General features: G+C 32.7%; 1 protein-coding gene across 2 annotated transcripts in view; it reads left to right on the top strand.

Annotated features, from left to right (window-relative positions):
- Nucleotides 1-335: 335 nt before the first annotated feature.
- Nucleotides 336-27,534, top strand: part of LOC128232716 (proton-coupled folate transporter-like) — a 34,139-nt gene continuing 6,940 nt past the window's right edge. Inside the window, exon 1 of one of the 2 annotated variants that reach the window (XM_052946425.1) lies at nt 336-455. The gene's annotated coding sequence lies outside the window, so the exon portion shown is untranslated. Of the gene's footprint in view, nt 456-11,338; nt 11,370-27,534 lie in introns of those variants that run through there. The other variant, XM_052946426.1, reaches the window with a different exon arrangement.

Below are 27,534 nucleotides of genomic sequence, written 5' to 3' on the forward strand. Positions count from 1 at the left end.
TGTATTACACGTGTAGTTTCTGCTAGGCCTTTGAGCCGTTGTGCATTTAAACGTGGTAGTTGTTATTTATAAGGCTTCATGCTTGTCTCTTTGATTTTCATTATATCGTCGTACCAACGATGCGTTTTTTACAACGCTCGACAATAATGCTAACAAAATCGCGCTCTACCTTAAAGCAGAAGCAACAGAGTATTGAAGACGAGTGACAGTATTGGTAAATGAATGTTCGATACATAATTTGACTAGTCGATGAGAAATGGGCGGAGTATATAGAGCATTGTAAATAAAATGGCTTTCCGGCGTTTGCCACGTGGCATCGGTTCCTTTATTCATGACTTTGATACCATTATCCTTCTTGCAATTTCTTTGACGAAGGGTAGTCTGTGCGAAAGAAAGCGTGTGACTCGCTTTGCTCCGCTGGATTAAACAGGTTGATCTCAGAATAAATCCAATAGGTGAGTTTTCGTTTGCAAATTGTACATATTAAAAACAATTTTTATTTAAAGTATTTATGAAAAAAGAGAATTTATATGAAACAAATGATTTGAGTAATTCGTATTCAAACAACTATAAAAATGTTTGGTAGCGAGTCCGTATTGAAGAGAAACTATCATTAGAAAATTAGTAGATTTGTTTTGGTAGAAATATCTGTAAAATATTAGTAAACTAATTTAAGAATTTATACACACTTTTCAGGACATAACATGCTTTGTTTGGATTCTCATTAAGATTGAAATGATTTTGTCATAATCTCTGTAGACCAAATTCGTGACATTTTGTTTCTCTAAACATTTGATGGAAAAATCTAAGAACATATCGAAGAATGTATTCATAACTGAATGTAATAACATGGAATAATAATATTAAATAAGATTAAAATGGTTATATAATTATGTCCTAATATCCGCGAAAACTATTCGTGTAAGTCTTTCATTTGTTAAATCAATGAGAGATTCATTAAATTGATGTGAATCATAATGCAAACGTTAATATAAAGAGTTAAACTGATATTTCATAACACTGCTTATATATTTACAGAGAATTGTTTTTTACTTATGTAATACACTATCTGTACTGTTTTGTACTGTAAAACAATAGTAAAGTGGGTTATTGTCAAAGCTACTTTATTTTCTTACCTTTCATGTTAATTTTTAAACTAAAAATAATTGATTTTTCTTTTGTTTTTAAGTTATATTAAACAATTCTTAATGAATGAAATAAGCAAGGAAATGGTCGAAAAATTAAATACATTTTAATCAATTGAATTGAAGGAAGAGGATATTTAAAATAATCGTTGTCAAAAACCAGGAATTGTATAAAAACTTGAAAACATATATTAGATTCTTTCACAGACAGTCTGTAAAATATTTAAAAAATAGGGTTATACATGTATTTCATCAAATAATATCAACTATCTGGACTGAATGGATAAGAAAGCCGTTTGAAGAAGAAACTGTTCCTCTTGCGCTCCAATTCTCCATCCCACTTGTTTGAAGTGGAAAGAAAGAAATGATTTCAAATTGGTTTAAGGCAAAATATGCGAAAAGAATAGCTATAAAGCTTTAGGAGATTTTGTTAATAAAGCAAACTTGTAAATTCGTTGTATTTTGTGGATTACAATGAATTTGGCTGGACAAATGTGTTGTTAGTCGTTTCAAATGGAATTGGTTTGATAAGGAATCTATAAATATAATTCTTCATACCAATCTACTAGTCTGGTACAACAAGTAATCTGTCCTTTAAATCGCAATGTCAGATAATTTATAAAAAAAATATAAACAAAATGTGTTTCACACTTAGCTATATGATATATAGCTTATTATTTAGATACAATTAAATAGAACCATGATAACATTCTACTCCTCTTTCTTCCCTGATAGTAAATGAACAGCCTACGATATTACTTTGTAATTATAGTATATTCTACCTTTAGATAACGATTATGGCAAACGTTTCGTTTAGTTTCCAAGAACCAAATATCAAAAACATAATTAAGTTGCGATTTGGGGGGTAAATGGACACGTTAGCCAAGTGATATCTCTATGAAAAAATATTGCAGAAGAATCTGTAAGCTGACAAAAACAAACAGACTATTATCTTGCTTTCTATGAATGTGAATTATTTACAAATCAAATACCAATATTCTGCAAGAAAATATGTTATTGAGGCATTATTCCCTGTGAAATGTTATCCGTATAAACTTAATATTCAAACAGACACGAAACAAGCATTAAAGTCGTACTTAAGATAGTATTATATATCTTTGAACGATGTGGTTGTTCAGAATATAAGAACAATACATGGGGGGGGGGGGTGGATTCCTCACTCTATCTTAAGCTCAGTATAATGGTTTATATGATAAATAACGCTGTTAAGCTAATCCCAATACTTCATTGTTTTGCCATTTTCGGCTAAATGATGCCTTCGGATGAGTGATGACTTGTTTTAAGGTTTTTAAAACGATGAATTAAAACTTTGCTGGAGAAAGCAAACCAAGGTCTTAGTTTCTCGAGAAGTTTAAGTCCTTTAAAACAGGATTAAGCTAAGCTCACTATTTATTGTGTAAATTATGTAATTAGTTTCTATTAAAGAGTTTTGAGATGTTATAAGAATAGAAATAATAAACAATGTTTTGGTATTTCAAGGAATCCGGCGGCACAGATGTTCTTGGATAAGAATGAAATGTATAAATTAAACATTTTTGTCTGAATTTAATAGTGATTGCATCTATATTCAACTAATCGCACGGGTGATTTATTCGTTATGAAGAAGTTTTTGCAACGCATTTTAAAAAGGCAAATCGTATTGTTAAGTTAGTACTACTTATAAACTAGCACGTTCGTCGAATTTTAATTTATTAAAAGTCTGGATCCATGCAAAAGCGGCTTAGTGTTTTACCTGCGGTTTTTTAAAGTGTAATTGATGACAAAATATGTCATTCGGTTTTTAAATATAAAAATCAACAAACTTGACATCACATTTCTTTCAATGGATGGACAGTTTCAACTTTCGGTTGATAACTATTGAAACATTCACAATATTAACAATTGAGAGTGATTTGTTTATTACCATTGGGCTGGCCGATAAACATAATACTCGAGTATTAAGGTCATATCTTAAATATATAAACGAATAATACTTATGTGAAAAAACTATAGAAACAAGCTCAGTAGCCAAACGAAAATAAACATAAACCCCGTTTAATGGCACAGAGTAAACGTAAAATGACATAGAACACAAAAAATATCACAAACAAGAAACATGGAACAAAGCTCCACAAACAACACATTGCATATATACTAAAGTGTTAGGTACCGCCTTCGATCGGACAGTAAAAGGTACGTTGACTGTTGTTTTTTTCAACCAGTTTACGTGCATCGACCTCACTCTTATCCCAACAATCCTGAATAAAGAAAAAACCTAAAAGGTAAGCCATAAAGCAGACACAATACTTTTAACAAATTACAGAACATGACCGAAGCTAACGTAAATAACACTGACAACTCTTTCACGAAAATGGCTTTTCACGCAATGTACTTTTTTATTTTTCGTAAGTTGTAATCAGCGGTGTCACGACACCACACTAACATTTAAGAAGAATACAACTGTGTTCACTTAATCAGTACATGGTCAGGCAAATTGTCAATGAAAATATGTGTCACCTTAGAGTCCGTGAACATTTAAGAACTAAACTAAACACAAAACTATAGATCTTTATATCCCAAATATTATTTTATTTTTACGATTCTTAAAGTTATAAACGAAAAGGTTTCACTTGGTAATTTGAATTTGAACTTCATTAAGACTCGCATATCATTTCTGCCAAAGTACTGTATATACGCAGTTGCAAGCCTCGGTAGATAATTATTTGAACTTTCAAAGGTGTGTTATATCTGAACTTTCCAATCAGATTCATTTGGTGGTTGTCCGAAAATCCCGAGATAAACACCTATTAATAATTTAAATATTCGCTAAATTAAACAGTAGATCATGATTAAAAAGATATATAAACACATACCAGAACATCAACGAAGCTGTTGTTAAGAGCTTATTAAAGAAGAATAACCAATCGCACAAGAAAAATGGCTCTTCTTGCATTGAACTTAATCATGTTGAATGGACATGCGATGTGGTCATCACTTTACCCCGCAGGTATCAAGTGGATGGTCCTATAAATAATTTTGCAGGATCAAAATAACAAATGATCAGTAATAGTTAGGCAGACCGTGTCACACGTTAAAGAACTCTACAAACATGTTTTTCACAAATTATGTTTTGTTTATTCTTAGTTAAATGTTCACTGTTATTAAGGGCGAACTAATTTGAATAAACTATGCAGAAACTTATTGCAGCTTATTACATAATTTAGCTTTTGCAAACCATTAAACAATTTCTTCAAAATTACTCGATAAATCGAATATGAATTTTATCCACATCGACAGATGTTACTCGGTTTTTTTTCAGTGAGCTCTGTCTCTAGGACTATGTAATCGACACCAACATCTTTATTTTAAACAATGGGGCTCACGTAGCAAAAGAGTGCCTCGTAAAATGTTAAAATTAATGCTTTCGCAACTGGAACAGGAGGTTGAAGGATAAATTGGTTGCGGCCATAGCCTAACAAAGACGAAATGAAACAAATGGTACCAGTGGCTTTTTCCCTTGGTGCGGTAGTAGGGTAGTAGGATTCAGCTCTGAATTGAATTCCGGGAAGTTGTCTTTCGTGAGCATGTTTTTACACCGAACACGTTAACGGACCATTTCATATTTATTCTTTATGGAGCATTTTGCTGCTTCTTCGAAGGACCTCATTGTCCCACATGATTACTAGTTAATTTGTACTGAGTTATTCTTGATCTGAATATTTTGCATACGTAATGTCACAGGGAAAATACAACCATTTAGATCGACTTGCCAAAGCTTTTAAAACCAACTATTTTCAACACCAACGCTAAAGATTGTCTGCGATGATTTATGTATAGTATTTCATATGCATAGATGATGCTTAAACCTGTTACAAATGATCTAATTGCATGCAAACTAGACATTAAAGGCATCACCAACTACACGACGGAAATTGTTTTTATCATTAAATTAAAGATCCGGTATCTGTTGTAGATTCAGTCTGCGATCCCTGCAAATAACAATATAGTCAGGTGAATAGTTTGACATCATTTGATCGTCGAAGACAAAAATCTATTCATTCATTAATATCTTCGAATATATCACATACTGTGAGATACACCGTTGACATTGTGCGTCAAATATGAATAACATACAATGATAAACGACATTCGATCCATATAATATAACTGTATTAATGGGAAAAACCATCTTAACACAAAGATGGTACAATTAAAAGTAGAAATATGAGAAATGGAACGGCAGACAAATTGTTTATTACTTGTTTTTTAAAACCTACTGCCAACACTACTGTTGTATCTTAATCGACACTATTAATGATTTGTAAATACAGTCAAAACTCGCTTTGTCGAAGTCGTTGGAAGCTCGGGAATAACTTCTAGATAACGAACGTTCGATATAACCGAAATACGAAACAGTGTGAAACTCAACCGAAAAAAGTAAAAATAAAAATCGACATAACCAGAACATCGAGATAACAGAGTTCAACATAGCGAGTTTCTACTGTAATATAGTCAATCACAAACATTGGGAATGCTGCTGGTTTTGAGTGGCCGATTTTGAAGCAAGTATTTTTCTGCCTTATTTAAAGTCATGATTATACAATGCAAGCTACATAGACAAGATCAATAGTCAAGCAGTTAGGCAAAAAGATTTTGATTTACAAGTCTAGGGCCCAAAGAACACTGAACGGGAGACACATAACGCACTATCAACATGTTTAATCTCCTGTAGATGTTTTCAACACTCATTTGTAACAAACATCTTGTTATATTTGTATGGGCATCTTAAGTCAAGCCTAAATGAAATTCTTAACATTGTTATAATATTGTGCATTTCCATTAGATGTGTTTTAAAGTTTAATGAAGTAAGAACATTATTCTCAACTGTCGGATTCTGCAGCCGTTGTATCCATTCTATTTCAGACATTGAGAAAGTATTTAATGTGTTGCATTGTAACTTTAATTATAGTAGGTAAGCAATTGTACATCGTATATGAAATTCAACCGCATCAATTGTGAAAGTCATTTTATCCAAAACAATTGATAAGCAGCATTATGTTCAACTTCATATCAGTATATTGCGATGTGTATAATATTTATCTTTGAAAAGATCATCCCACAGATAGTATCCATATATATGCATATACGTTTTGTGGGTATGTTCGGAAACAGTGAGCTTAAAACAACTGTTTTATTTTGCTGTTGCTGACTGAAGCCTCTCTCAAAATTCGGATATTCTTACGAGCATTACTTTTATGACAAGTGTCGTTCGTGACAACGTGGAACAGAAAATGAAATAAAATAGTTAAGGATTACCATCACAATTACATCAAATAAGGGTATATAATTACCATGACAACTTGATATTTAACGTTACATGAACATACTCGTGTTACATAAGTTTCCTAATCGGTCATGTACGTTTCATCAATAATTTACTAAATAAAATCCTTTCACAAGTAACCGATATCTGCATACTTCAAGGACATGCTTATTATGTATTGAGATGCTGTTGAGTAGTGATGACTATTGTTTGTTTACAAAATGGTGTGAATATGCCACCTTAATGCGCATGCCATTTCAGGACTTACGTCATGTTTTGATTTGGCTTATTTTCCAGACAGTACAAAGGAACACACTCATTCATTTCCACAGCCTATTGAACATCGATAGTGTCAATTATCATTGGCAATAATAAAGGTCGCAGTGGACTTCATTTTTTCTAGGAATCTTGATGCTTACATGGGCTTCACAGTACCTTTTATACCTATATACACACTTAGAAATAATTATGATTCATTACCTTATATAGTATAAATCTGATGGCATGTTAATTTTTTAAAAAATGCGAACAATTAATAGAAAACGCACATTTGAGGAGAACGATTTCTGAAACTGATATGTAATTAATATTATCTGATTATGTGCAAATTAGTAATGAATTTTATATGAGGATAACTAAAAGATAGGTGTCAGACGTGTCGGATGAAGTTTTAAATATCAACCCTTGTATTGATTTGCAAGCTCGCGTCCGCGCGTTCACACTATCTGAATGCGCGAACAATACAAATCAATGCTTGAAAAGCACAAACTGAAGTCTTCAATTTCGGAAAATAACAATCGGTTGAAATAGACTAAGGCAGGTCCAGTTGTAAATACAGTACTTGTCTGTATGTTCGGCAAGTTTCGTTGTTTGATCGGTTGGTATTATTGTCCGTAAAAACCCTTAAAATCAATATATATATATTAATGTTGAATGAACATATCATTTATTTTTTCCATGAAGAATTGACATATTGTGTATCTATGACTTTTGGCGAGAACTTACACGCGTTGTTCTACCATGCATTACCTTTCGGCAAGGATTTGACGCGTTGTCAAACCGAAACCGTGTAGACAAAACTTCAGACGAGGACTTTTGTGCGTTGACATACCTTATAACCCTGTCTCCGGTCGAGGAATTTGGCGCATTGTCATACGATTTAGACCAGTTTTCTATTCAATCTTTGCTGCTTCTGAAATTTTTATACATTTTTTCCCTTTCACCTCTTAACTTGACGGGCTTTTCTGTGTCCAACAGAGCCTTGTTATACAAAAAAGAGCAGCCACGAACATCAATTAGACTTAACAAGCAAAAAAGTATTAGATTTAAGCATGACATCTGATATGTGTAACATATAATGCGAATAAGTTACATTCCCTTAAACATAATCGGTGGCTAGACTGTATTTATATAATTGTAACAAAGACAAACGATATTTTTCGTAATAGAATACTTGTAAGTGGTCTATGACGCTGTTTTCATACGATACTATGACGTGTTTTGGGTCTCTCACTCCCGTCCAAGCTTATTGGTATACCGACGTTGAATCTTTAAAAAGGATGCCCATGTTTCATTTCTTCTTTTGGGCTCCGACATCTTGAGAATTGATAAAATTAAGAAGAGTTAACCCAGTTGGCTTTTGCTCTTTGAATTACATCAAGCAAAAACGTCATATGCTAATGGAAGTTAAACGTCTCTTCAAATCTTCTTCAATAAGACGTTTAGCTGCTGCAATATTTCAAGGCGAATGCTTGCCTTCCAAGCTTTTCCCCTGTATTGTTCATGGCATTATTGAGCCTCCCTGATAATCTTTTTCACCGGTATCGATGAACGCTTTAATATCAGATATATTGATGCGTTATATGACTATATCCAAATCTCACCGTTGAACATGCTTACACCATATTGAACATATTCAGCACGGTTCTCACTTTTAACTTTTGTCAAGAAGTAGTGATGAAGCTTTTAACTATATCTTATATTTATTATAATATTATTTTAGTGTTTTCTGAATTTCAGTCCAAAAGTAGACGGTTTTTCAGATTCCTGTCAAGAAATAATAGTATAACTGCTTTCAAGGGGTGGAGATGACTTGGAAGGAGATTGATATTTGTTACATTATTAACAAATGTTGTATGTAATTTGCACGAATGCCATTCAAGACATAATACCAATTTACTAGATAAAGCGAATCAATGTCTCAAAATCGCCTAATTGACGGTATTGCATATTTTGGGGATTCGAGTTTACGCTAAGAAATGTTAATGTCATTTTACAATTTATTTGACAGTTCGACGTATTTCTGATAGGGTCGCTACTTAACCATTGAAACGAATAATTTAAAATTTGACAACGTTTAGCAAATTAAAACAAAGTCATTCTGAAATGTACTAAACGATTAATTTTAACGTAATATACAGTGTATACCACGTGATAAATTACGTCATGTATGCTACGTCTGGAGGTATCATTTTGCTTATAATGAAGACTTAAAACAAAGAAAACATGTCTTTTACTACATAATTTTAAATATATCTATGCCGCTTAAAGAGCACCGCCTTCGTTTCATAACCGGAGTTTGAAAAGGTGATTAGTTTCTTTAAACCCTTCGACAAAGCTGTTTCCAAACAAATGTTTTGACAGTGCTCCGTCAGACTGCCGCTTTGTAAAAAAAAGTTGTGTCGAATAGTTTTTAGAAACTATACTCTCAATCAAACTCTGTTAAAAGACCAAAGGCGAGGATCCGTAAGCAGAGTAGTCTGCGCTATGTTTCATTTTAAATTGTGACAAAATAGTGGACTTTACTTTGTTTAAAGTCTTCATTCGAAGCAAAATAATGCTCTCCGACGTAGCATCTGTGACGTTATTTATCACGTGGTATACACACACTGATATACCTGTAGCATTGAGTATATTCAATATCAGTAAAAATCATGAATCCTGTTAACACCAGCATGGTTCAATTGTCATCTTAATATAGCAGCAGAGATGTTAATGTGTTTCTTTGAAGTACCGATATCATATTGCTGATATTAATCTTTGATCTATGCTTTTTTGAATGAAATTTAATAATGAAATAAAATATTCTCACGAACGATTTAATGAAACGTACTCTTGTAATCAATTTAAGCCATTTTGACGATTGTTTGTTGCTGTTTAATTTCTGTTAGTCTTGCTGGTATTTCTGTTTTTTGTTTAATTTCCCAAATGGATATTAATACGATTACAAACATAAGTATACAATAAATACGGGCCATTGTTGAGAAATTTCAAGCCGGTATTACTTCCGAAAGTTCACGGGAATTTTAATTCACCAACTCATGGATGCAAATTATCAAACATTTAGGCCAATATAAATCTAGATATATAATAACCAAACTTGAAGGGATATTGCAAGTAGGACTGAATGTAAAGCTCACAAGATATCTTACACTGTGTCGAAAACTCGATGAATACATAACTTGAGAACAAAGGACTTAATAATGATAATTTCTACCTGGTGCGTTTCGATAGAATCTCGGTTCATTATAAGAACATGTAATGAAGGGTAGCTAAGGACGTGACTCAAAGAGCAGTTGTTATGATATTCATGCATTCTTGACGAGTTTCATAACATCTTTCGACGGGTAAGCAGGAAGTGTTCGGTGTACTATTATCGGTTTGTTTCCATTTCATATATTACTAAAGAACAACACATTGTCAGGTACATTTAATAAAACATTGGAAACAACAAGAACAAGCGCAAGTTACATGCTGTCACGAACCTATCTAAATGCACATAGAACAAGGTCAAGCAAACACCACACATATAGAAAACACAATGCCAAATAGGGGGACAAGCCCAGTTGTCGAAAATTCATATAAATAAATCCTTTTGAGTGGCACAAGGCAAGAGCCCAAACGACAATGAACTATAGACACAAACATGCTGCAATCACAAACACATGTATAAACACCAAAAACAATCTTTTGCAAACAAATCAAACCCTAATCAAAATTGATTTACCATGCCAACATTTAGGATAATATAGACAGAAGCTGATCTACGTCTTTTGATACTTACACAATAGTACACATACATTCACTGACTCTTTGAAACGACATTTTATAACATTGACAATCACTTTCTTTGGAAATTTAATTCCATTACATTTACGCGAAACCCCCGCAATAACATCCATAACATTTTGTTTTATTTGTCTGCCAGAAATGGGATGAATGTGATTTGACATAATTTGTTGATAATGCAGAGGAATGCAATTATTGCGGTTTAAAATTTTAGAGAAATTTGGATTTTGAAATATGAACAACATTAAAACCTTTAAACTGATAAACCAATGACAGATTTATTATTCGTATTTTTTATCTGCTGACATGTGTGGGCAATAAAATGGACACGCGCATGATGCAATTAGCATAGAAGATTGGCCTTGCATACACATCAAATTCTGTTTTGCTGGTGAACATGACATCTTAAATCAAGGAAGTCTTCGAAATAAGCTATCACCCTCACGGTTGTCCTTATCGTTATAGTTGAATACCATTGCTGACTTAAGGCGTTTTATAGCAACACGCAGTATCTACGGTTGACTCTTTGCACGAATTATATAATTGTATATTGAAATTATATTCAATAATGTTTATCTCTAAACCTTAATGGGTTTAATGGTTTATCATAAACACTAATTTAACAATGATGACATGCATGTTTAACAAAGTCACTCTTTATTATCTAAATATATATTTATATATTTATTACGTACATTAATATTAAGCTTTTGACGTCTTTTTTACTTTAAACATGATAACATTAACATATTATAGGAGGTATTGACCACAAAGAATGCCCCTTGACAGGAAGAATGCTACACGCACTGTCATTCAACACGGACAAGAATAATGTAAGTTACATATGTTCATCTTCGGTCGCTTCAAGTCTTACGATGCTCATCATATTCGAGACCAAATTCTTATCTAGCTGGTAAAGTAATCATGTGTAGCAATTATCATTAAAAACCCCATTTAATATGTTAAAGTCAATCTGTGTCCTTAAACTATCAAAAACTGTTCGATAAAGACGACACTATCCATTGAGCAAAAGATCAGAACAATTGTATGTCTTGTTGAACATACTTAGCCACAATGATTGTCACAACTGTCAAATCACTAATACAGATCAGACATCGCGTGACCATTAGACAACGAACATAAAACAAGATCCAGCATAATTCGGATTTAAATACTTGTTTGGAAATGTTCCACTAAAAGTATTGGCATCACTGACTTGCTCATATTAATTATGTATTAAACACAAATTATTCATTAATACATGTGCTGGGACAAGTGTAATTTTCAGCACTCGCAAAGCTGGTTAATCACTCAGTGAAAAGTGGCTGATCCTTTCTAGGAGAAACACTTGCTTCTCATCTATTTTTAGTATTAATAACATTTTTTTTCTTGAATTTGTGTCTACTATATGACAAGGAAGTCTTCGAAATAAGAGATCAAAAAGCCAGCCCAAACACAAATTTGGCCAGCCCAATAGCGTTCATATCCCTTATAATGACATCATTAAAGTTATAACTAATAATAACTGAAACACCGTGTGTCATTGAGCGAACTAAACATCAAATGAAAGCTGCATTCGCCGATGGTATTAAGGCAAATCCTAACATATATTGCCAAATGATCGTTGTTAACCTTTTCTTTGTCTTTTTAACCCATTAAACAGGATCACAGCAATAAATTGTCTGCTGGGTTTGTCCCTGTAGTTTCAATTGCATTAATGTACACTATAATCTACCAATAAACGAGTCTTCCGAGGCTCCTCTAAAGAATGATAATCATGCTTACTGGTAATAGCGCAGACTTTAAATGATTATATGTTGAGATTAACGGTCGTAAATCCGAAAAAAGGATTCACCATAAATAAAATTTTCTTTCCAATGTGTCAAAGCGACAGGATCGTAATGAAAATGTGTTAACGGACGCGGAAATAAATAAGGAAGTTTTTAATTTCACCGAGACCTTTGACAAATTTTGTAATGTCATGCAACCAATGCTTTATAAGCGTAAGCATTAATAGGGTGCATATTGCCATTACAGTTTGTAAGAATTGGCCAGACGTATTTTTACGACTTAACTAACAAATATAAACGCTACATGATTAATTGACAGTGACATGCATATTAAATTACGTGTCTAAGCCATAAATGATGCGGAGTTTGCTAGACACTGTGTACACAAATTGCTGTTAAGTGTATCAGGATATGAACGATAGAAATTACAAAATGCTATTTCTCAGTCATGAAGTAATGTTATCCGTGTTTTTGTGTTTTTCTTTAATAAACTATTTTGAAAATCGACAATGTGTTGTTTAAAACCTTCCGATTATGTCAGCATAAAATATATTTGATTGAAAAGTGACAAATTCCTGATATACGTGATCTATTAGGCATAGCCCCGATTCGTTCTCATCCTTTATTATGGCTATCGTACTGGTCTATGAAGGTGGCCATAAAGTATTAAACATTTAATTTGTTATGCATTGTCATCCTAATGGAAAACATTAAACGTCATTAAACTTGGTTGGTAAAACGGTACTTATAAATCTGTAATTTTCAATTTGTAATCTCAAACATTCTCAAAAAAGCAGGATGTTAGGGGTGATTTTTTAAGCTACTGAGCTCATCACAATTCCCAATGTTTAAGTGAAATGCTTTCATTTCGTTTTGTTTTTGTTATTGCTATCTTTAAATTCAAGCTTTTAAACTGGTATATAAACTGGTAAAAATATGCATAAGATACAATAGGAGCTACTGAGAATATACACCAGCACCTCAGTGTAAGTATATTATTTAATCATGAAGTTCGCTATATATGCAAATGTTTTCAATGTTGTTCTTTAGCCGCATTATATTTTTTTAGAATGGTTACACCCATTCTATGTGGTATCAATTTGATATGGATGTTACTGTGTAGACAAAAACAAAGTTTACACCCTCAAACATGGTTTATTAATAAAACTTTGCTTAACCTTTTTGAGGTATCAACACAAATGAAGTGAAATAAACATTTAACGTTTAGAATTGTTAAATTTAAAGCAAAGTAGCTATATATGTAGTTTTTCTCTTAAAATCCATGTTAAAGTACAGTTGTTCTTAATCATTGTTTTTCAAAAGCTGGCAATTGGGGGTACCAAAAAATGGCAATTGTAGTTTAATAAATTTACCCCTCTTAGACACGTTTGCAAGTGTTCTCTAGGATTTGCATAGGATTTAATTGCTGTTTAGCATGTAAGTAAAGGAAGTAAAAACAAATGTCTAGTTTGACCAGTTTTGTACTTTTTTTGTACGTTGGAATATAAAGTGTAAAGTTCCAGTCTACCCAAGATAAACGTTAAGTATTCAGTGTGTTTTATAAGATAAAGTAACATATTGTTATTCAGTCTTATAATGTTGTTTTTTCATAATTTATTCAAGTTATATAGAGTTGGCAGTCTCAAAGTAATTTTAAAACTATCATACATTTTGTAAAAATAGTAAACGTTTTTTTCGTTGCATTTGGTTCATACCTTTTGATATATAAGTCTGAATGAAAATTGAATGACAAGATATTAGCATATTTATTAAAGGACTGCAAACATGCAAAAAAACATTCAACCCACATTAGAAGACAATTCACCCTGTTGCTTGTTTAGAATTAATGTTTATAATCAATTGTTCTAGAGAACGTTTAAAATTAGTTAATACAAGTTCAATTTCAATTGTTCAGTTTCTAAAGGCCACCGGCCCAGGACCTGTCGTGGACTGGTGACTTTTAGCAAAAAACAAATACTTTATTGAAAAAAAAACAATTAAAAACAAATACAAAGAACTTGAGCATGAGGCTTAACAAACCAACATGGAAGGTGTCCGCTTCATGTGTTATGCCTTCATAGCACGTGTACCATTCTGTGATTTAAAATATGACTGAACTTATTAAATGAAATTTTCTTCTTGAATAGTGCCTACAATTTCCTTTTTTCTTGCTAAACGTCATTAAACTGCATGTAACAAGACTTTCTGTTAGACATTCGTTTTCTTTTATCAACACAAAGAAAGCATGTGACCTTAGAACTTAATTTAAACTTTGCGACAAGTGAATGTCAGGTCAACAGCGGAAGAGAAGACCAATTAGTCGTTGATAAAATAAAAGAACATTGCAACCAGGCAACACATATTTTACTTCACAAAGTACTCATTTTCATTAACAACAATCTACAAATCAATATCTAACAAAAAGGACTTCTAATTGAGAAAAACAACATTCTCCAGAGAATTCAATTTCATCCCAAGAGCCTGTTATGTCCGGTAAGGTGGGGGATTTTCCGACCGAAGTTCGTTGATATTTGTACGTTTAATCAGAAAATACTATTAAAGCGTGGGAATTCAAATTCGTGGTAATATATACAAATAACGATTGGACATGAAATGCGAGCAAAACAGGCTACAAAGATAATGGATCTTATATACAATAACAAGAGAACGTAGAAGCGAACGCCAACCCTCATGGTTTTTGTTCATTTAAATATATTAAGCAACTATGCATACATTAACATCATATTCAAGTGTGCATTCTAAAGCGTATTTAAGAAATGTCTGTGAGGGTGTATGCCAGTTACATCAGTAGAAGAAATTTCCAGACCTGATCATAATATTGTTTATTATCTGTAGTGTGTTAACGTATTATTTGTATTTTTTAAGTTCAAAATGATTCCCAGTATATTTCTGCATAATATTTAATATTCCTATTAATATAAGGTGCAGTCCTTATAATAATTGAAATCACTACAAGTTCTACTTGCAGCTTAGCTTTTTATAAATAAATCTGACATTATAAACCGTCCATATAATTATATCCGAGGTTGTTATCGGTGAAAAATTGTCGGGCTCCGATAGGAGCATCATCGAAATGATTCTGTTAGACTTCACAATTCATTCAATGATGAGGGTAAATCCTAACTTGGCAGGGTGGGATCAAGCCGCAATTGATTCAATGAGCGAGAACAGACCTTAAAGGAAATATAAAGAGTGAATGAGCGCATCCTTGAGACGGATAAATATTTCAATTAACGTCCGCTATAATAATGAAAGTCGTGACATTGAATCCACTCCCGTTCAATCTTTAGAATTCTGTCCCAGATTTAGTATCTCCAATTGGGGCATGCTAAAAACCCAGGCGGACTAATTTGATAGAAATGTCGTAGTAGGCTTATAATTATGCGTTATTGCTGTTTCATGTTTGAGGGATGGTGAAAGCTTGGTTTTGTGTGAATTGCAAAGTTTTGTTCGAGAACAACACTACCTAATTCGTCTTTTGTTTCGGTAATAACGCACCAACTTTGAAATAACCGACACATCAAATCGGACGATGACGCAATTTCTAGAGGATTATAAACGTCCCAGCTATAGGCTTCCCCCGCAATCTTTCTTTTGTATTTTTATAGATAATTATGTGTTTGGAAACGTGTGAATCCAAAACGAACAGAAGCTCGTAAAAACCTTATATATAATGCAATCTTTTTGAGATATGACATATTGGTTCAGCTAATTATAATAATGAACGCACGTTGCGTTCTTTGCATATAATTATCGTGAATGTTCAACGATATTAAACTTTTGCTTTACTAAAATATACATATTTCACATTGGTATAATCGGGCGTCATTTGGAGACTTTTAAATAAATGATAAAAACTGTAAAATGCTGTACTTAATATATTCATAATACATCAAATGATGTCATTTGCTTATCTAAATAACTTATGACTTAAGCATTAAAGAAGTCGATTGTTATGATCAAATTTCGCGTTATAGCTCTATTCACATTTCATTCATATAACATAAGTTTAGTCTGAAAGAAAGATACACAGAAATAAAAAAAACAGCACAGTATTGCTTCAATTTCAGCAATAACAGGTGCAGCATGTTCAACAATATGTAATTATGAGTAATATTGTTGACATGAATAATTTGCAATATAGCCAAAATATTTAGCTTAACTATTAATCACTTATAAATGAATATGACATATTCATACAAACACACATTTTTAACCATCACTTGTAAGAAATACACTATAATAAACATTGACGCGTTTCCAATATTACAATGCAAACTATATGGACAAACTCTGTAGCCAAATCAAAAATGCATACCCTGTTTAAAAGCAGACTACAGGAGCCTAACATGTACTGAATAAAGGACAACGAAACATGCTATGGTTATGTGCAGTACAACTCAAAACCTACACACTTTAGTAATCAAGGACTTTGTAAACTGTAACTTTTGAGCTACCAATTCGTTGAAATTTATTTCGTTGACTTAACAAAATAAGATTTTAGAGAGAAAAACATAAAGTATAACCACAATAATCCAAAATCATAATATTTCTAGACTGACAAAGATTAGAATGTTTCTGCCGATTATGATTATCTGTATTGAAACATATCTACCCATAGCCGTCATGTTTAGTCATATACAAGTCCTTGTTATACTTAAGTGGACATTTGCAATTTACTAAGTTACTTCATGTTTATTTAATATTTTATACTAGTTACACGTGTGCCAAAGGGTTCTTTCTCATAGAACTTTAAACTCATCATGGGAACATGATGTTTATAATGCACAGCTAAAAAAATATGGATAAGATATGTACACATTTGGAGATTTATAATCGTTTATTTTCAGGAATTATCCATTGCCTCAACATATCTATACACAAAGAAACACTTTGCAAATACATGTTGTTGTTTTTTGTTATTGTTCTTAGTCTAGTAATTTGGACATTATAATTTTAATGTCGATGTTTATATTTTTATATTCATTAACAATGACAACTTTGCGGAAATACCTTAAATAATGTACTATTTCTTTTTAAATTTCATAACTCTAAAACTCTTATGATGTAAAAATGTCTCTTAATAACAATAATGGCCAATCTAGGAGTGATTTTGAGATAATAATGATTATGCTTAAAACAATGGGCAAATTTGTCCACTAAGTATCATTTTCGTTAGTAATTTACACACAGCTCTTCCCATTATGTAACCTAAGCAACCAATCTAAATTAAAATGGTCTTTAATTTGCACTTTTTTTAACCACAGAACACCATACGACCCATTTAGTAACACCGTCGCCTTAATTATATTATCATGTCATGTCAAAAAGTATTCTTGAAAATACCTGCTTATTTAGCGGTACTAAAGTATGTAGGCCTGCGACAGAAAGCCTAAAAAATAGTTTGCTTTTTGATCACTGGATTCCTTAATGGTATAAACCTCACTGCTAGAAAAAGCTGATGAGAGAGGTTGATTTCATTTCCCGAATCATGTAATAAGTGTCACCTTGAATGGCTTAATTCAAAGCGTAAGATATGAGCGTAGGCAGTTGTGAGAGCTTTTCCGGAGCTGGAAGCCGTCATGTTTCTCAGGAATAAACTAATCTGAACGTAAAAGCCAATTGGATCTGAAAACAAGGCGGTTACAATGTTTTATTGAAGACTCGTGTCCTAATATTCAGCTTTATAGTCGCTTGTAGTATGTCCTGTGATCAAGTAGGAATTCAAAAGCCTGAATCACTTACGGTGATTAACGATACATGTAAACCACGGATCTGGGGCTGCGTTTAGTTAAATTTACTCGAAAATGTTAAACTACTTATTGGAGAAAAAAGATGGTAGCTATGATAAGCTGAAAATAAATAAATAATAATTGTCAGATCAAAATTAATAAGTAGAGTTTCATATACAATCTGTACATTCAAAATGAATGCCATCATTAGATGCATTGGACAGACTACAATGTTCCCGCAAATTCTATCTTATGTTAATGTTGAGCTAAATAGTGGAGACAAATGGCTATCGAATTAAACGTGTTTTTTTTCTCGTAAGACAGGCTGACACGGGTTTGCTCCGACTACCAGGCGCGTCCATTCCATTATCACGTCTGGTTTTCTAAGAAATATGTTCTGCCATACATTTGGTTGACGTCGATGTTGTCGTCATTGTCGTTGTGTAAAACAAAGTCACTTCTGTACCAATTGAATACCTGTCTATTTGTTGATTTCCCTAAAGATCGCTTTTCATTTTTTTCTTGCATAGAATAATGTTACATTAAACAACCCGCATGTTGTATCTTTTTATTAATTCCAACAGCTATTCACATACTCTTCAAGTTTGGAGGTAATCTTTCTGTATGTTAATGAAAGGCCAAAATGTTGTCTTGACAATCCATAACATGAGGCTTGTGAAGTTATCTGGACAAAATCGACAGAAAAGCTTTCTGAATAGAGGAAAACAATCTTGGGATACGTGTTAACATTATCACTTGTCCTTTGGGAAATGAGGAGAAGGTGTCGGCGAATCATTGAACATTTTTAAGATGGACAAGTGACATCCGTCACTGTTTTCATTGAAATTGTCTTATTTTGTGTCAAAGATAGCGTTTTATCTGAATGTATGGTCATATAGAAGTACAACGTTCATTCCCCATTTACTCTTATGTAGCGTACATGACATGCATAATTAAAAAAATGTTTCTCAAATCGTATCAAATAACAAAAATGTTTTAACGACTATGAATTTTAGTACAAAAAGGTGCCAAGTTCTGCGCCCCAAACAGGAGATTAAGATACAAATTTTAATCTTAATATTTTGATCATGTAGAGATAAATATGTTAACGACAGTTTAGAACATACAGTTTACTATCGCATCTCAAAAGGATTTTTAATCGCAAAACAACTGGATAAAGGATTATACACCATTTGAACTGTACCGACAAGTATTAGATCGGAGAAATTGCACCCGGCGATGATGTTTACCGATACTCGGAAGTACACCCAACCATTTCACTTACGTACTTTACATCCGATCTAAGTCCTCGTCATCAATTTACCAGAGTAAGAAATGAGTTTTCCTGATAATTATACCAAATGTAATACCCATTATTTACTAAGAGTGTCTGCGACAGCAATCTTGATTGTATGGAACCGCGATAAAATTTTCCATTGGGAAATAAGAAAGGTCTCTTTTTGTACCAGCACTAAATTTGCTTTTGTGTGAAATAAATGTCACCAACAATTATCGTTAAATTGGTTCGAGTGTCCTAATATGTCAGCGGTATATCCTAGCTTTGGAACGCTAATGAAAACTAATAATATGGCAACAGTTTCTTTATTTTGTCAGCGCTTTTCAAGGTATAACTTAAATAGTAGAAATTCAAAAATGAATAAATGTTTTAATGTCTATTTATATTCCGATTCATTATTTTTGTCATTGAAGAAACGTTTTGGGAGACTGCGTCAAAAATATGTCAACAACTCAAAGGAAAACGGATCATAATTTTAATCGGACAAAACGCTGAGTTTCACATTGAAGGGCTGAAATAAAAAAACGACTGTTTTTGAACTACTAAGAAAACAATATATAGAGATTCCTCACGAGCGTATGGTTAGTCTCTCGTATGGATTTTTTACCTTTTTAGCTGTTTCTTTGCGCGTACTCCATGTACAATTGTGTCAAGTCAAGATGAATTAAGTATATTTAGCGGAACTCTCAATGCAAAGAGGAAGCGGTAAATCCGTTCCATTCTGGACGATTGACTGTTGCTTTACAACAAGAATTGGATATTAAGTTGTATGGCATTTTATCAAACGACACCAATAAAAACATATTTCAACAAATTACGAAGCAGCAAAGTTAAGCAAGATTATACATTTCAAGTTTATTGTATAATTTGTTAGGATATATCAAATACAATTGAATTAATGAACAACAAAACTCATTACTCGCCTTATTTATACTCTTGTTTTGTTTTATTCTGATGTTGTTCTTGTGTAGTTGTATCCGTCCTAGCTCTTTAAAAATGAGGTTTTGTCAATACCTTGATGACGGCGTCATCATGGACATTAGTGCCATCCGAAATGTTGCTATTCGCTAGTTTTATCAGGATCAAAACCTCAAACGAAAATTATCTGACGACACATTACTTTATTCAAATCTTAAATAACCCTTTGTCTACCAGCAAGAGCATAATGCTAAGTTTGTCATATTAACGACGATGTGGCATACTGAATATATTTGTAAGGTATCAATTATACCACACTTTAATTATGGTTAAATCAAATTGTATAAGAAGAAACAATCACTAGAATGTATAATCAGTTTTGTGGAAAGTCCTGTGTATCGTTGAGTTCTGTCAATTCAAACGTTCTTCTGGTAATTAATTAATAAACTTAAGACTGTGGTGAATACTGGATTCCTCGGAGACAAATAATCAGATAATTAAGTCACAGTCAATAAATATTGAAAGAAATATATTATTTTAATGCTCGCAAAGTGGTCCCATGAGATAAACATAAATTGGTGTTTATTTCTATTAATCAAAGCACTTAATCATAAAATGGTGTATATATGACACAGACAAACAGAAAGAACAAAAGGAATTGTAATTAAAAGCGAGTATAAAAGCAATCTGGAAGCTGGACGAAATGTACTCTGGAAGTTAGAAAGCATAAAAATAGTATGAAATTCTCACACGGTTATGAAACTGTTCATTTACCATAATGATACGTGTAACAATGTCATAGGTGGAATTATATTTTAAGGAATCATTAACATGCATTCAATTATTCCTAAGGATCAGCTTAAACAGCTACACCTAAGATAAACAAATGGAAGTACAGGGCGTCTTAGACTAACAGTACTTTCACTTAGGTTCTTAAAGATGCACTATTACTCCCAAATGAGATTTAACACATTTACTACAATTGTTTTAATTTTCCCAAAAGGATGAACAAATGTCGAAAACAATGGTTCTTATAAAGGATACCGCGTTTAATTTAAAAGAAATGTGCAGAAAACATGGTATTTCTACCTTATGAGACCATTGGAAATCGCAGTAAATCTTTTAGCATTCACAAATCATTTAATATTTTTTGCGTTTACAGCTATTAAATACACTGTTATAAAAGTGTTTATGATAATTAATATTTTCCATAAATGCATTATTAAGTATGTAGTTGAGGGTGTATCATTCAAAATTTATGTTTGTTTCACTTGTGTGTGTATTGATTTTGAATAAGAGTGCCTAAGTAAAACACTGAATCGTGACACCAAACAAGGACAATTTGTGGTAATACCATAACGCTGTACATGTATTGTTAACTTTGGTGTCAATTGAAAGTAGTTATGTCTTCTTTAAGTTAAATAAAGTACATATTATAGACCAGAATTTCCTAAATATGTTTGTTCTAATTGCGTAAAAATACAATAAATGTTGAATTTGGAGAGGTGATTTATATCGGTAGGTTGTAACTTTATATCTTAGGTTAGTCTTCCATCCTACAATGTTCTTGTCACAGCTCCCAGAACTCCACATTCTTTGAAACAACAACCACTCCTATCTGCTTAAAGCATTACAACTTTCGTGCAGCCGGCAAACCTCTTTTGCATATGGTATTTTAAGGTAGATTACAGACCGTTGTCTTCGACAAAACAAAACAATCTATTACGCGCGTTAATACTATCAGCTGCCTTTAGGGAAATGAGAAGCGAGTGCGAATGTAGTTTGCGCTGAATGTTTAACTTGAGATATAGCGCCTTCTTGTGTTATCTTTAAATTAACGGAAACGGGAGAGGGTCAGGTCCGTCTCCTGCGCTTCTCCAGACAGACTAGATGTGAGTACAGACACAAATAGAAAATAAACCGAGATAATGTATTATACGACATGCGAAGGCTTAAACATATTTTGTAAACATATTCAAACTAATGATTCAAAGATTATCCCTTTGTGCAAATAAAACAAAGCAAATAAATGTAAAACAATGTTTTCAAAGAATTAGAGGTTTTACGGACATCCAAAATCACGATGCTTTTACTCTTGAATATAACCTTATTTTCAATTTATCCTTAATACTATTGTACCGATGATAAAGGTTCGAAACCAAACCTCAAAGCAAATTTCTGTACGAAGGTATTCGATGGTGTATTTATGTTTTTATCATTTCAATTCGGACATTTACAGTTGTTACCTGGGACAACAAAGGGTCAAGATAGGTACCAAAAGATTTGACTATGCCTTTATTTAGAGGCCCTTCACGGCCATACGTTTTAAAATCCATGACATGATTACTTTTAAGCCTCATTCAAAATGTTTATTTCACACTTTGTCTGCTTTGAGATTTTTTAAATCATGACATGTGTGTATATTGTTAATATCAGAAGAATTTCGCATAACAATTTGAATCTTTTAAACACATAATCGAAAATGCAGCAATTCAACTGTCCCTGTTCATGTGAACTTGGCACTTTTCCCACAAAACCAAGGTGCATTCATTGATTCCAAAGTGGTTTTAGTTGGTATAAGTGGGATTTAAGGAAAATAGATTTAGTATCTGTAAAATAACTGATTTTGGGAATGGCAGATCAGCTCAAATAGGCCAACTGTATATGAACTCAATTTTGGACTTGCGCATGAAGCAACTCAATTATTATCAATATATTTGAATAAACCATTTAATAGACATTTCCAGTCACCCTTTATGAACTATATTAACTATTTAGATGAACGCGTATCAGTACTTTAACATTCAAAACACTCGAGTAACCTAAATGAACTCAAAGATAGACCGGCCACTAGCTTACAAACATACCACGTCTCATTGTGGAAATAAATCATTTTGTTGAAATGCATGACATTGATATGAACACACTCATGAGGCCGCAACGCCTATTCCTGAATGTAAAATATAGGATAAACCATGTTTTTGACAAACTTGATAATAATCTCTAAATTTTATAATCACTTTATGTGTGTCGTAACTTTTTTGAGACATTTTCCATAAATTCTGAAGATTTTAAAACTCCGATGTTGTGTTTACCTTTATGTATTGGTCCTTATTAAAATTATTAAGAGAGTACGCAATTGTTCATTGGACTCTTGCCAAAAGTATCTCCTTTTAATTTCTACTAAAGCACAACGTTACTACAGAAATAAACGTGATCACAACAATGATGTTAAAAGACGGTTATATATTACAAATGTGTTTTAACTACTAAAAAAGTTGTTCTGTTTTTAATTCCTGCTATCCCCCGTGTATTCATTTTTTAGGAGACTTCATTCTAGTTTCTTGTCAGACAAACGATTGGAACATATTTTAAATAAACCTCTGGTAAACACTGCACCGTAAGGAGGGTTTCCATTGAAAGTACTTCACTGGAGACTACAGGGACAAGCTCAGCAAATAATTAACGATTGCCCGCTTTGGATCGTACGATCATGCTCTATGAACAATGACGTGAAATTTAACTTAAGATGCTCTCTCTGTAAAATAAATGTTTTTTTGCACTGAAATAAACAAATATCCTCTGCATATTTTCATTAATTCGTTGTTTTTAAAATATTTTTTTCTAAACCGTCTTTAAACGTCTTATTTTATGTCTCCGTTACATGCGGATTAAGGTCATTGGATATTTATTCATCTAAATAAAAGGGAATAATTTATCAATTATCTCTCTTATTAAGAAGATAATCTCACGACGCTTTCATTGGCAACTTGTCGCAAAGTTCGCAGCAAGCCTGACTTCCTAATTTCAGTGTTGACGACAAACAAAACAAACTGACGCCGATAACAAGTCCATAAGGAATTGTGCTTATAAAGGTTTATCGTCTGGCTCAATGGCATACAGTTAACGTACTGATAAAGTTCCTGATACAAGTTCTGCTTTTTATCCTACCAGCCTTTTCATCTTTTTCAATAATGCGAAACATTATTAACGCCAGAAATTGCACACAGGCGGTGAGAAATACGCTTTAAACACTTACTGAAAGACATAATATGAATAGAAAATATCAATGTTCGTTAGCAGTGTGAATCATTAGGTATGGTTAAGTCTTTTGTTAAGACTGTAAGTAAAACGTATCGTATGGTCACATATATAGATGCTGCAACAAAATTCAACACTAAGTAATTTTATATATTTTTCAGATTATTATTTAAAAAAAACCTCGTATACAAAGGATGCTCAGAAATGTATACTTTTCATTATATGTAAACTTGAAAACAGCATATCCAAATCTCATATAAAATCGGATGTTTTGTTTTAAGTTTGAACATAGCTCTTAAATGATGTATGCAACAAAAATAACAACAAAATCTGACGAACAACAATTTTTTTTCGACTAAAACTTTGATTATAAATTTAACCATCTCTTAACATTGAAATTTGTATGAAGATAATAATGCTATAGACGGGATTGGTTTTGACCTTATGTGTGCACCATGTGCGCATGTACATTAGATATTCCTGAGTCTAAAACAGCTGTTTTGTAGTAATATTATTGACAAACACTCGGATCGTAAAACAAACAGGCAGTTATATAGAAGTCGGCGTTAAAATTGATTTTCACAGCCTACTCTAAACAGTGCAAATGGGAATTTAACATCGTTATTGAAACTGAATCAACTACTTTCATCAGTTTTATTTTTTATAAGATAAATGTGAGACCAACCGATAATTACATTTTAGAGTAAACCACAAAACTAATAAGCACTGGTAACACAATTGTATTTCCTGTAAAGAAACAACCTTTAAACTTTTAGGCACTTCTTCTCTTCGTTATATGGAATTAAATAAAAGTATTCGAACGTGGGAGTCATATAGATATATGGTTTTCCGCTTTTCACTTACATTCCAATCGGTGCGTCATTTTGATGAAGAAAGTTTGCAAACAGAGCATTTTAAATCATGTTTTCATATTATTGGAATTAGTGATGAAACGAATATCGATTACAATCGATAAATCGTCGCTGACAATGCGATAGCGGTTGTCCAAAATCGATATCGTCAATGTAACTTCCGGTAACTACGTATTTTTTGTTCTTCGGTAAACGAAAAGTGCGGTGAATGTAAATACTTTGGCTTAAAAACTGACAAACTCCCTAAATTACAAATTGTTCTTAATTTAATTGTTTATATATTTCATAAAACCTCAGTTATCTATCGCTATAGTGTAGTGGGTCCGGTCTTACCTGCAAAAACCGGGGATCCAGGCTCGATGCATTCTGTTTTTGAAACCTTTTTTGTATCGTTTGTTATTAACAAATTTACTTTGTTGTGAAAGTTTTATGAAATTAGGATATTTTGATAAAATCTTCAATATTACCGGTTATTGGATGATAAGCTGGTTAACAAATAATTAAAATGCTTTTACATGGATAAAATGCTAAGATAACTTACATGATGCGGTGTGCATCATTTTGCAATTTCTGTACAATTATTAAGTACACGTACGTGTTTTGTTGTTATGTTTTTTTCGTTACGTTATTAAAGACAGCAAAAGGTTATGTATATGTGCTTACTGTTGCAAAAAGCATGATTATAGCATCACACATGCTGATTCCAGGTTAAACCATTTAAATGATAATGATTATACTATAAAGAATGTATTCTTAAATGATATTACAAGCTTTCGATTATTGTCCGATAGTAAATCGAAATACATGGTCAAATTCGATTCGATTATCGATAGCAAATGGAGTCCGATTTTCAAACACTAATTGGAATGTTAAACTATGTCCTCGAATAATTGCACTGCATAAATTTCGTGTCAATGATCGTTTTTTGACGAGTGTCGTACTTAGATAACAGATAATATACTGCAGTGATAACATTGGACATCAAACAAATAACTCAAACTTTTTCTGGTAATTGTATAGGATACAACTTTCTCATAGCTTAAAAGGAAGCTGGAACATTTAAACTTGTCTAGTTGAAGCCCTTTGGAATAGCCCAGACTTTATATCTTATTTCAAAGCACGTATGATCATGTTTTTAATGAATCCTTCCGCTTTTATAGATAGAATAAAAGTAACAAAAACATCTAATAACAAACAATAATCTCATTGCTCATTATAATTTCGGTTCACTATTTAGATATGTTGATGAATTTTGGTTCACATTCGGCCTCAGCAACAAATCTCCAAGATACAGTCAATGTTTTGTTAACGTCATCAAAACGTTACTGCGGTCTATTCGTCTGCTTTGTACATTATGTAAATCTTGTTCCTTGTCTCTTAGGCGTAGCATTGTTTGCTTGTCCCGTAGTTCTCATTATATATTATTGGTAGTTGAAAACTCAGCCTCATTATACCTGCTCATATTCCTAGTTTTCAATAGAAGATTTAGTTTTGATATAATCCTAATGTCGACATGCTGCCTTCTTTACCTTAAGAATAGTTCTTTTGAATTCTGAACGCTTATTGGCATATTGTATACCATAAACGCGTTTTCTTTATAAACCACGCTAGCTCAACGAGTCACATATTCATTTATACAGAATGAATTCAAAGCAATCCGCGAGTTACGTCATTTAGTCCGTTTGGTGTTAAAAAGCATTGTGTCTACGTGGCGCTATTATACATATTTAAAAAGGCGTCTGATAACTTTATAAACGTTCCTACAAAAGCAGTTGATACAATATTGAAATTGTATCTAGACACTTTTGTTAGCAATACATTTGGTATCACTGAGCTTGATACAATTACTTATTATATGACCGTGCAGATATGACAGACAATACGACACTGCCCATACATTTCATTGTTTTTAGTTGTACCCAAAAGCAAGGATTATGTGAATAAAGCACTATACAGGATCGTCTGGCAGCTATCGCATTTCATTTTGAGAAATAAGAGGGACTAGGGACGTGTTTGATTGAAATAGACACTCCGGTTTTATGGGATAAAACAGGCGTAATATATTTATCAGACGTATTGAAAAGGATAAAAATGCGCAAAGCATGACCAAATGTTATTTCAATCAGAGCAATGCAACTTCATTATTATGAATGTGCGCCTGTCTCAGAGAAGATTGAGAAATACCAGAAACTTTTGTTATGTCTGAGAAAAACTACAGTCGGTGTTTGGTTCAATATTTATATAAAAAAACTACAGAAACAAGCTCAGTAGCCAAACGTTGAAACATAAACCCCGTTTAATGGCACAGGGTAAACGCCGAAGACATT

This window comes from Mya arenaria, chromosome 4 (assembly GCF_026914265.1).
Source record: "Mya arenaria isolate MELC-2E11 chromosome 4, ASM2691426v1".
NCBI classification, from domain to species: domain Eukaryota; kingdom Metazoa; phylum Mollusca; class Bivalvia; order Myida; family Myidae; genus Mya; species Mya arenaria.